Genomic DNA, 13,342 nt, shown 5'->3' with positions numbered 1-13,342 from the left:
TCTTTTGCACTTGTATTCACCTCTTTTCAAGGCTAGAAAACTTTCCCAAGCTACACTCTCATCCATCAAAACACATACAGAAGTATACAGAACAGTCACAGAACAGTACCAGAACAACTACAGTACAGAACAGAACAGAACAGAATAGAAACAAAGGCTCTACAGAAGACCTACAAAAGGTTACAGAAGGTCATCAAAACCACATAACTCATTCTCAAACCATTCCAAACTCTCACAGACCATTCAATAAACTTTCACAATATCTCAATCTTCATCAATCAATACTCCATCCCTCCTTACAAAAGACAATCAGAACAAAACAGACCAAAACAGAGCAAAACAGAAGGTATATAGAACCAATCAAAACCTATCAGAACATCACAGAACCACTAATAAACATCATAAACTTCCAAAACTCAATCAATATCATCCAAAACACTCTCAAACCACTTCTAAACCAATCAATCATATCATAAAATCAACCATTCAGCTCTCAAAAACAACAAAAATCAGCCAAAAAACAAGTCATTTCAACACTCAACAACTTCAAACATATAATGAATGATGCCCGCAAACTCAGGTCAAGACTTCAGTGAGCTATCAAAGTGAGTATCATACTAATATTCCCATGTCATGGTTCTAGTGACCCTTTGATTCCTTGAGAGCCTCTTGGCCAGCTTCTTCCACATGCTTGTGAAACAAGTTCCACTCATACTGACATCTTCCCCTGACCCCTTCCAATGGAGCCTTTCCATTGATTGATTCTCCCTAGAAAACCAAAGATGGGAGAAGCTTGTGGACTATCCATTAAGTATCCGCAACTCCCACTTTCTCATACGCAGGCTTCACACACCTCCATAAGGCGAAGTCAAGACCCCATCCATGAATCAAATCATTCTGGATCTAATGCCAAACACATTTCTATGCATTTACAGGAGCCATTATCTCGACAAGCCCCCTACATGGAGGCTTATTTGGATCTTTGCATTGGCCTGAGCTTTCTATAGTCACTCTATGAATTTCTGAAATTTTTTTCAACACATTGTCATTCTCCATGTCACCTTATAACTTGGCTCTAAAGCAAGTTGAGATATCTCAAGGCCATACTTTTTAACAAGTTCTATACACATTTCAGCATCAAAGTTGTCAACACCAAGGTCTTCATCCCATATAAAAGTGTACTCATACAGGGCCACGACATCAAGATGTAGAAACTATTTTGCTAACCACCATTTTGACTGTTTTCTTGCATACTAAATTGTGTGGGCACTTAAGTCCTCTATCTGAGAAATGTGAACAACATATTACAGAGTAGGACATTTGGCCATCTATTCGCCTTATACACCCATATGCAAGATTTCTCTGGAGAGTTTCAAAGATTGCTAGCACATTGATTGGTCATGGTTGGGATGCACTAAGGAAAACTATTGGATTTTATCTATAACACCACCTTTCTCCCATACAAAACTTCCTTGTATCGACATCTCCTGGCCAAACTGCAGAGACACGTCCTCCAAAAATAGCATTAACAAACACCGCATCTGCATTAAAGTAATCGAAAAAGTTGGTAACTGTTAACCCTCAAACGAACAAGGTGGAAAAGCTAGAAAATCTAAAGCAGAAGACAAGGCCAAGGCAAAAGTGAAATAGAAGACGAAGGCGAGCCAAGAAGAATCTGGAAAGACAAGAAGTGCAGAAAAGTCCTAAATCAAGGAAAAAGGCCCATGAGAAAAAGCGCGAGTCTATACTGTTGTAAAAAAGTGCAAGGCGGACCAGGATTTATTTTAAGAGTGCCGGGCTCTCACCTGGACAATTTGTAAATGTAGATGAGCGGTGAAAAGGAAGCTAGAAGATAGGAGGACAATGAGAAAAAGGACCTAGGCCATGGCCAGGCATGTAAAAAAGGGGATAAGGGGATGACCGCCCAAAAGGGATTTAGGGTTTTGTATATAAAGTTAAAAAGTGAATGAGAAGCTCATTCTTGTGTGTGGCCAAAAGTGGCTCTCTTCTTCTTCTTCTTCTTCTTGCTTGCATGAGCTTGTGCTTGAGAGAGGGAGTGTGAGAGTGTGAGGGAGTGAGTGTGTAAGGGTGAGGGACCGGGGAGGAGAAGCTCTCCATCTTCTCTTCTCTTCTCTTCTCTTCTCTTCTCTTGCATGCGGAAATGGAGCTTGGAGCAGTAGGGAGCTTGAGGATGGAGCTCACTTGAAGCTTGCACTTGGATCATGGAGCTACCGGAGTGCTCAGGAGAGAAGGTAACTCAATCGGGTATGAAGGTAAGCTCAACTACACTTGTAGATAGATAGTGCGTCGGCTATATGAGAGATATCCATGTAGTGTGTCGGCTATGTGAGAGATATCCCTTGTAGTGTACTGTAATTATCCATGTGTCAATTTAGAGGGAGGGGAGTACAAAATATCCTAACTCTCTAATTGTGACCCAATAGTATCATACGTCTAATCAATAGTGACAATTCCATCAATTGCAACAACTTATTCATCATCAACTTCAATTTCAAAGGTGGTAGCAAATCCCAGGACCATAGGTTCATTTACAAGTCTTTGGAACTTCAAAGCAAACCTCCAAGTTTGGAAAGAAATCACAACAACTGCAATACTAGAAATGGTTTCATGCTCCAACTCAAGCAGTTGGTTCAATTTTGAAGGTGTGACATTAATTTTTAGAGTGCAACCTCTCAACACATTAGCTTTCATGATGCTACACAACAGTAGCTTGTTCTTGAAGCCTCTCAAGGCTTGTCAATGTCCCAAGCATTGTATGAAATGTCGCTATGGGCAGGTGAAACGGAACTATTTGGTTGATCACTTCTATCGCATGCAACACCATGTGTGCACAACAAGCAAGTTGTAGTGTTACTGGCACTTTCTCCTCACAATTCTCCTCACAAAGTGCACGTTCTGCAATTTCAATTGCAGCGATAGAAAATGGGTTAAAGCCTCCTTATGCAAACTTGTGTTTCCAAATTAGGAAACTTAATTCATCTTTGTACATGCATGATGAAGAATCTAAGATTTGATGTGAAGTCTTGAATTAGATGTATATCCACAGAATTTAGCATTGGATCATGCTTATGCAAGCTTGTTTCCTTTCCTATTTTCCTATGATTAACAGGATCATGTCAGAGCTCTTTCAACCATTGAACACTTTTGGGTCCTTTTCTTCTCTAAGAGTAGCTGGAATGAGCTAATGGGTTGAGCTTATTAGCCAAAATGAGATTGTGAGTAGCAGGAGATGAACCCTTAGCCTTTGTCATCTCACTTAAAGGATCTAGATTTGATCACTTGCAAGATCATGGTGAGATTTAGCACGACAAAGACTCTCATATAATCACAAAGGAAATGGCACTTATTTTAGGAAAACTTCTAAGATCAATACATGTTCAATGCCATACTTGTTAGGAGCTCATTAGCAGGTTCATAGATTATTGCTTGTGCCAAAAGAGTAATTTGGTTATCTGCAACACATTGCTAACCTCATATGCTAACTATGGAGTGATTAGCAAGATGAAGTTGCAAGAATTATCTCTTGGGTCTGCATTAGGTACATGGAAAATTAATTATGGAATAGGGAATTAGATACTAGACTATTTAGAAGAAATCAAATCCGAGGAAGTATACATAGATTCTATTCTAGTAATTGTAGCTAAACACGTGTGGTTCAATAGGTGCCTTGAACAAGGGAAGAGACATACAAACTAAGCTTGCTAAGAGGTATAAGAAAGAATTGCTGATATTGGAAACTCTTTGATGTGGAACACTTGATACAACAAGGGTATTCTTTGAAAGTTTCTTGGGTCATGACATAATTTCTTGGACTAAGGGATATCATATATTTGTGGCTTGAAAGCTCGAGGCAAATTTGGAAGCTAGAGTCTATGCTACTACTGTGATTGGTTTATTGGATTGTACAAAGTGGTCTAGGAAGTGTCCATAGGCATTGTTTGAACAAGAGGTGCTCAAGCAAAAGTCTTAAGTCAAGTTGATGTATAGTCCAAGCACTATAGAGTGTGGCTCAAGGAATAGTCTTGAGTCAGAGTTTGTGTGTTTCCTCAAGCAATCGACTTTCCAAGCAAAGTGTTGCAATGTAAAAGGATTGGCAAGTATTCTACAGTGAATGCATTCAATTCCTCCATTCTATCTCTTAACTTTCCATAGCTGCTTCATGTGAGCCCAAGCCATTGCACACACCACTCTGACAATGCACAATTACACTGGGAATTCATTCACATGTGGTCCTTATGGGAATTCACATGCCATACTTGCAAAAATTAATTTTGATATTCATGATTACGCATGGGAAAGAATTGATGCGTGTCTCAAGAAAAAATATGGATGGCCTAACTAGGGGGAAATATAATTGTCAAGGGGAGAGGGAAGACAAAAAGCGGTTATTCATTGATAAGATGGGGTCATTACCATGATTCTAGTCCTGTTCTTGACAATCTTTAATATGATTGAATGGAGAAGGAAGGAAAGTTGTCTTTCAATTTTAATGATTCTTATATTTAGTTTGAGTCATAATAGCATTAGATTACCCCCATGACTATCACATGAAGAAACAACTACTCATTGAATGTACAAGTTATCCATAGGGACTTGAATGAAGAAAGCTATGCTTGAGTTGTGCATGAAGTATTGAATCAGGTTGGGAAATAGCTTGTGGTGCAAAGAAAAGACTACGAACGTATTATTTAGCATATGATTTAAGTACTAGGAGAATAGTGTGTCCCATTTTGAAATTAAGTCATGGATTACATCTTCTTTTGTAAAGTATCGAAAGGATATTGTTTTGGTTTTGTTGAATTTAGTCTTTCCAGAAAAGGTTGATTTTAATGGAATATTCAAAGTGATCTTTTGGATTGATGTTATGGAAAAGGGAATGTTTTCTTAGCTAATGATGATAGGCTGATTTCTTGGGTGTGTACTTATACAAAAGTTATTGTGCCCTCATAGCTGGATTTCTGGTTACACACTAAACCTTCCCCAAGGTTAGTAGTGGGAGTCCTTCACCAAGGGGCTTGTTTGACCATGCCGGAGGCTAGGACCAACCCCAAATTTGAGAGATCTCTCTATAAGGAGCATGTTAGACTAAGATTTAACAAGGGTACCAAGGGACTTTGGCCATAAATTCCCTGGATTTGAGGATTGGGCCTAACCCCTATAAGCCTAAGATGATGTTAGATAAGGGTGGATTGGTAGGTCATGTGCCATGAGATTTAGACATGTCCTGGATTAAGGAAATGATTTTTCTCCTCCTTGTTTCTTGCTCACTATGAGCCAAGTGCAACATTGGTCTACTTTAGATTGAGTTGACTTGCGAACACATCAACTCAAAGAGAGATGCTAAACAAAGTTGTTAGGCAGCCTTATGTAACATACCGAACGTTATAAGTCATGCGTGAAGCCCCCTTTTATAAGTAGTGGGGATAATAATATTGGATTTCAATAATTTAGTAGGATAATGGCAAAATTTTTCCCCCTTACCCCCCCAGTCGACTGATGAGCTGGAGGGGGAGGGGAATAGAAGGTATGACTAAAGCTCCTCGGTGGAGCTCGCTGGTAAGAAATCGCCATGCCGTTGCCGCGTAGGGGAGGGAGGAACTTCTCCCTCTCCCTATAAAAAAACTAGTAGCTATGAGAGAGTATGAAAAGGGGAAGAGCCGAGGCTCTGGGTGGGGAAAAAAAAAAATCATGAGGGAAGGAACGGCTGAAAACGTCGCCACTATCAGTAAGCTTGATGAGGGGGGGTGAAGAGTCTGCCATAGAGCATGGGAGGGCTGTCGTAGAGCCAGTCGAGGCGCCGCCCAAACCAATTACAGTTGCTGCTACGGTCTGGTCCCCCTGCCCACATCGCCATCAGCAGCAGCTGAGAAGGAAAGACCATCAATGCTGCCCCCAGTCCCAACCGCTGCCCTTCTGTCTATCCGCCAATACATCGTCGAAGCAGCCATCTAGCGCCCCCCCCCCCCCCCCCCCCCCCCCCCCGCCCCCCCCCCCCTCCCCCCACCCACGTAACCTTATGGAAGCATAGAAGCTTCCAAAGGGGGGGAGCTTCTTAAGCCCCCTTCCTATGCCTCATTAAATCCCCTCCCCTAGGTTTTAAAATCCCTTGAAACCCCCCTTCACCCCCGTGTTGTAAAACCCTCCAAGGGCCCTACTTGTGTTTATTATTACCCCTCCCTCGGGATTTTAAAAGTCACATAGCCCCTTTCCTTAAGCCCTTTTTCGTGGATGTTGGAATCACCCCTTCCCCCCCAAAAGAAAGCTTTACCTTAAAAAGGGCCTTCACATGACCCTTAAGCCTTTCATCTGACCCCCTCGAATTTCCCCTAAGGGCTCCCTTAGGCCCTTTTTATACCCTTTTGTTTACCTCCTTACAAAAATAAGATAGGGTGTTAAGGGTCTTTTGACACTTTTCTTTCCCCATATAAAAGCCCTCGTAAGGGTTTTTAACACCTTCCTTTCCCGCTCTAAAGCCTCGAGGGAGCCTTCTAAAACTACTTTCGACGGAAACGGTGCAAGGGAGCAATGGTGGAATTCCAAAAGAAGTGTAAAGCTGCTTCCACGTTCGACGGACTACAATTGCGATGCCTCCTAAGAAAGTCCAAGGCGTAGCCGCGGGAGGGTCATCTCCCGGTATCCATGTGGATATCTCACCCCAAAACGAAGTTTTTCTTCTTGGCTTTAATTCCGTTTTAAGTCGATCATGCAAAGAGAAATTGTTAGGGATAGGATATATTTGTCCGAGTTATTTGTAATGAAGGAGTTTAGCTTATTTGAATGAACGATAACGAATAGAACTTAGTTTCCTTCGAGTTGCAACAAGCATTATAAATTACGAGCAAGATTATCCATTTACTATAGTAGTATATTTTAGTCCTAAAGGTGTAGAAATAATATCTTGCACCATTAGCCTTATTCCTTTCGCAATGAATCGTTGTAAATGGTTAAATTCATGAAAGGTTTCTTTCGATGCTCAAATTACTAGGAAGTTATCTTTGCTAATTGCACATCTTAGCAAGGCTAATGTTGTTATTTGGCATGAGTTCATCTGTAAGGAAAACGGAAGTTAAAATTAAGCTTTATTGACTGGAAAGTAAATTGTCACAAGGATAGCAAAACCGTGACAAGACGATTAATATTACCTTCCGAAAGATAACTAAACCAATCTAAACATAGAAACATTCATACCCTAAACACTTGACTACTTTCCTTACTATAGGGACAATAAATTCGTAAACATAAGAAACTAGGGTTTGTCCCTAAGGCTCTTAAAAGAAGAAACCCTAGGCCTGACATACGTCAGCTTAAAGAATCTAAACAGATTATTCCATCGCAGGATTTGCGCAAAAAGTATGAAATCATTTAGTCTTGTGATTGATTCACAAGGAGAAAGGGTAAAAACCCTCATCAAGGATGGCAGATCCCTACGCAAGTTATCCTGCAAAAAGACGTATTTTTGGATATCCTTCTAAATAAGGAAAGTTGTAAACCGGAAACTAGCATATCTAAGGAACTTTAGGGTTAACCAAGTTGGGTATGCTCTACACCGGAATGTAAAAGATCTTGCCAATTTACAAGACACCTTGGAAATGAGTGCTGATACACTCAAAAAGGGAAGAACACTTCCTTTGCAGTTTGCCAAACAACTGGGTTGATTAATGGAAATGTTTGTGCTTACTAGAGATTTTAGGGCTCTGTTTGAATTATGAATTACAAATTAAATGAGTACCTATACTTCAGGTTAAAGGCCTGAAGGGAGAGGCAGCTTCAATTACCCCCGACTGCCTACCTAACCCTAACCAAGGGGGTTGTTGACCGCGCTGGGAACGTGGACCGAACCCGCCGTGAGAGGTCTCTCCGTTGAGCTCTACTTGGAGTAGGAGGACACTTGGGTGCTAGGGGGGGCTCTGGCCATAAATCCCTGGCCTTCCGGGTCCTGCACAAGAGGCTAACGTAACTCGAGATTGGATCTCAAGGCCCGCATACTAGTTGACGGGCGGAAGCTTGGAATAGTGATCCCTGAGGATTACTGGATAGCCTTCGCGAGGATTATGGACAAGCCTACGGGTGGAACTCCTTGTATTTCAAAGATAAAATGATGAAATGTAAAGAAAGAACTTGCTTGATATTGTTTTTCTATGTCACGTGATAAGATTACGTGAAAGAACCAGTGCTTAAAGGGATTAATTAAAGGAGCTGATTGTTATATGTCAAATTAATGTGTTAGATAATTACATAACTAAAACAAACCGAGGAAAGTGCGGAGGATGGGCCATGGGTCCGTCCTACGGTTGGGTGGTCCCGGTTAGCCGGAAACTTTTCTAAAAAATCTCGAAGAACAGCGGAATGATAATCATCATCAAAACAAATAACGAGAACGATGACCTAAAGTTACGTCTTACCCGATTTACGTTGTTTTAGGGGAACGGAATGGGACTATGCCTTATGGCAGAGAGATTGAGCTTTGCATCCCTCTCGTTTCCCATTCTCCTTGAACCAAGTGCATCGTGAATCTGCTTCGGACTTGGCGTTTGTGCGTAAAGTAGTTCGCTCGGGTCTGACGCTAGTTGCTATTAGCTAATGACCAAACAGGAAAACCCTAATTCCGGTCGATCCTAAGTGGGAAACGGCCAGGTTACTTCCGCTACGTGGCAGACACGGAAAGACCTAGATCGCAAACCCCGTAATATTCCTTGGGAGTGCGGGGCGGAGTTTTCTAGACATACTTTCCGATGGATTGCTAAGACGTGTCCTGGATGATACGAGGGGACACGTTACAAGTTGGTATCAGAGCCGACCAACAACAGAATTGTTTTTATGAGATCTCAATAAAATGAAGTAAAGAAATTGTTGCTGTCCAAACATTTTCTCATTTTCAATGCTGTCTTGCAAAACTATGAAGCGTGGAACGAGTTTTTGGTGTTTCGGGTCATGTTTATGACTACAATGCATTCTCCGCTTTATAGACAAAGAATTGGGATGATGAACATCCTGGAGCAGACTTATAATCCATCACCTTTATACATAGAACAAAGATGGACGGGCCGCCCACCGGTTTGCTTATCTACAGACCAACCTAAAGAGGATCAAGTGGTTGGAAGACTTGAAAGTCGTGAAGCTATTCATTTTTGTGGAAGCTCACGTAAATTCGACTTTACATATTCAAGGTCGGAGGGTTGAAATGAACTCATATGTATATGAGGAAGTAACCCGTGTAATCCCAGCCGACAGGATTAAAGTGTTGGGCCGCCATGAGAAGTATGGATTCCAACGGAAAGGGTATCCTGAACTTCCAATGAACTATCGATTCTTAAAGATCCATGACCCAAAACCCTACTATTACACAGTTCCTGTAGATAAATGCAATACAACGTTGTTCTCCCCAAACTGAATGTAATGATTGGATTATCATCACACGAAACGTTGTATAAGGCTATGCCCATGTAAATACAAATAAAGACTTCTTTTTATCAATATCTGGCTGTGCATAAGAAATGCTAAAAAGTTAAGTAGCTTCATTGTTTACGAGATAGCTGAACTAGAAATGAAAGATAAGCTAACGTCGATTATCATATAATAACATTGAGAAAACTTTTATCCAGGCACAACCCCAGGTACAGGTTCCAAATTCGCCCCCTACATCAAGTACTGCTGTGACCCAGGAGAAGAAGTTCCTCCTCAAGCAGATAAAGCCACCTGAGTTTGACGGGAGAGGCAGATTCGTCCAGTCTGATGCTGAAATTTGGATTGAATCTATGGAGGATTACTTTGAAGCAGCTAGTACTGCACCTACCAATCAGGCCATGCTCGCCAAGTTAAAACTCACCGGTGAAGCCAGACTTTGGTGGAAGCAATGGTGCAGGGATCAAGGGATTTCAGAGGGGTCTGTTACCTGGGAGAAGTTGAAGAAAGCCGTGCAGGGAAGATATTTTCCACCTGCATATTGTACGTAGAAAATGAATGAGTTCTACGAGCTAAAATAGCTAGGACTCACTCTTGACGCATACTACTCTAAATTCGTCTCACTTTTAAGGTATGCGCCACAGATAGACATGACGCAGCAGGTGTCCAAATTTTGTGCGGGCTTAAATCCACCCGTAAATACCCGTCTCGAATCTATGCGTCCATCAGATCTTCAGGATGCACTCATTCAAGCGGCGCCTATAATTCAGGAGGTGCAAGCTAGACCAAGGGGTAACAAAACTTGGTCCTATAGTGACCCAAACAGAGGAGCATTCAGACCTCAAATGAAGAGAGTTCAAGGTCACAATCAGGGACAAAGGAAGAAAGCAAGGACAAATAGCGTCAACAACTTTGTTCCTACTCAAAGTAATAGCCGAAACCTCCGTTGATTCCACTGCAACGAACCCGGTCACTTCAAGAGGCAATGTCCCAAGCTCAGCGGAGGACATCGTCAAACGCCTTTCCAAGGTGCAGGCCGCGGTCAAGGAGCCGTTACCCGTGGAAGAGGAAGAACCGCTTGCATTGCCAATGGGCAAAGATGCGAGGAAGAAAAAGAGGAAGATCCGACTATGGAAGTAGAATTTGAAAGAGCGACAGTCCATGCCGCTTTACACAAGAAAGGGCCGAATCGCCAGTTCTCGGTAATTCAGACATCAACAGACTATCAAGGTAAAGGTTTCAAAACCTTGATTGATTGTGGCAGTACACATTCCTTTATCTCACCAGCATGTGCAAAAATATTAGGAATAGCCACAGTAGAAGCACCTACCCTGCTTGTGGAATTGGCAAACGGTCGCGAGGTAACTTGTACTAGGCAAACTGCTAAGGTGGAATTCTTTCTGGGAGGAAAGAAAACCTCAGTCAAATTCAGAGTCATGAATTTAGGTATCCATGAGTGTCTACTCGGGATGGATTGGCTTAAGCCTAATGACACCCACATCCACTGTGGAAAGGGTCAAGTTTCCTTTCGAAACTCTGAAAGGGAGTTTGTCACAACTCAAGGTGAGGCAGGAGTGCCAAGAATCCAATTAGCCAAAGTATCTAGGATCATAAAAGGGGTTAGAAAAGGATTACCCATTTACCTGATCAAACTCAACAAGTTAGATCAAAAGCAAGAGTCTCAGGAAGGACCTTCTTGGCTAAAGGAATACGCTGACGTATTCCTTGAGGAATTGATTGAACTTCCGCCTCCAAGAGAAGTAGATCATGAGATTAGGCTAGTGCCTAGAGCTGCACCAATTGCAAGGAGATCTTATAGAATGTCCATACCGGAAGCAATTGAGTTGAAGGAACAACTCAAGCAACTGTTAGATCAGGGTTACATCCGGCCTAGCAACTCACCGTAGGGAGCTCCAGTACTATTCCAGAAAAAGAAAGATGGGACACTTCGACTATGTATTGATTACCGAGGGTTGAATCAATCAACAGTCAAGAACAAGTATCCTATTCCTAGAATAGATGAGCTTCTTTATCGTCTTCAAGGTGCAAAGATCTTCTCCAAGATTGATCTCAGGTCAGGTTACTATCAGATAAGGATCAAGGAAGAAGATATTCCAAAGACGGCCTTCAATACAAGATATGGGCACTTTGAGTTCCTGGTTATGTCATTCGGGCTTACAAATGCACCTGGCACCTTCAATAGATTAATGTAAGATATCTTTAGACCATATCTTGATGATTTTGTGCTTGTCTTCTTCGATGACACTTTAGTCTATTCTAAATAGGAAGAAGATCATGAACCTCAACTTTGGATTGTCCTTGAGACAATGAGGTCTCATAAGCTGTATGCAAAAATGAAGAAGTGTGCATTCTTCAAGCGTCAAATTGAATATCTGGGATTCATAGTATCATCAGAAGGAATATCAGTAGACCCAGCCAAAGTCAAAGATGTGCTTGAATGGCCAATACCAGTATCCATAAAAGAGATACGTAGCTTTCTTGGATTCACAGGATGGTATAGGGTCTTCATAAAAAACAATGCTTTGATTGCAGCACCTCTTACAGACTTACTAAAGAAGCAGACTTCTATTACATGGTCAACTTCCGAACAAAATAGCTTCGACAAATTGAAGCAAAGCTTGGTATCAGCACCTATTCTAAAACTTCGTGACCTCAATAAGGAGTTCGAGGTAGTAACTGATGCTAGCATTCTTGCCTTGGGATGTGTACTTATGCAGGAAGGTCATCCAGTAGCATACTCTTCAAGGAAATTGAAGAGCCATGAAAAGAATTATGCCACGCATGATCTGGAATTACTAGCTATCATCCATGCTCTAAAGCTTTGGAGACACTACCTGTTGGGTAACAAGTTTACTCTAGTAACCGATCATAAGAGTCTCAAATGGATTTTTACCCAGAACGAGCTTAACATGAGGCAACGTCAGTGGATTGAAGTATTGGAGGAATATGATTTTGAAATCAAATACCGACTAGGGAAGGAGAATGTAGTTGCCGATGCACTCAGTCGCAAGGCATTCCTAAATTCCCTAATCTTGCAAAATCCATCAATGGCCAGATCTCTGGCTACAAAAGTATCTATGCCAAACAACCCTATACTTGAACTAGCTAGAGAGGAAGCATGCCATGATTTGGCCTACCAAACAATGATAAAGGAAATATCTACCAAGGAGCAGAATCAGAAGTTGCAAGCTAAGTATCAGGAATTTTCCATTGATAATGGACTTGTCTACTACAGAACAAGGCTGTGTATACCAGATACTAGCAAGCCAGCCACTTAAGCAGAAGATATTATGGGAAGCTCATGATTCTCCTTTCGCAGGACATCCTGGCTATGCTAAGACTCTTAATGCAGTTAGGAAGAGCTACCATTGGGAGAGGCTTAAAGGTGACGTTCTCAAGTATGTCATTGAGTGTTTGTCTTGCCAACGTATCAAGGCCGAACATGTCATGATGCCAGGGAAACTGCAACCGCTTAACATTCCCCAAATGAAATGGGAATCCATCAGTATGGATTTTGTTGTGGGCTTACCCCAAGTCCAAGGAGGATACAATTCCATTATGGTTGTGGTTGACATGCTTACCAAGGTTGCACACCTGATGCCAGTAAAGACAAACTATAAAGCCTCCGACATTGCAAGATTGTTTATCAAGGAGATATTCAAGCTACATGGGTTACCTAGAAGAATAATTAGTGATCGAGATTCTCTCTTCACATCACACTTCTGGAGAGCTATCTTTGAAGCTATTGTTTGTTTTAGCACCACCTACCATCCCCAAACGGATGGCCAAATAGAGCGAGTAAATCAAATCATTGAGGATATGCTTAGGGAATACTGCTATCGAGAGCTGAAGAGGTGGATTCAATACTTGCCATTAGTTGAATTTTCCTACAATGCTT

General features: G+C 41.6%; 1 pseudogene; it reads right to left on the bottom strand.

Annotated features, from left to right (window-relative positions):
- Positions 1 to 639: 639 nt before the first annotated feature.
- On the bottom strand, positions 640 to 5,969 carry LOC148025650 (uncharacterized; annotated as a pseudogene).
- Positions 5,970 to 13,342: the final 7,373 nt, after the last annotated feature.

The sequence above is a fragment of the Lygodium microphyllum genome, chromosome 14 (assembly GCF_053477565.2).
Source record: "Lygodium microphyllum isolate KBCC chromosome 14, Lygodium_microphyllum_v1.1.10, whole genome shotgun sequence".
In the NCBI taxonomy this organism is placed as follows: domain Eukaryota; kingdom Viridiplantae; phylum Streptophyta; class Polypodiopsida; order Schizaeales; family Lygodiaceae; genus Lygodium; species Lygodium microphyllum.
The sequence above is the reverse complement of the archived record's forward strand: the minus strand, read 5'-3'. Positions and strand labels throughout refer to the sequence as shown.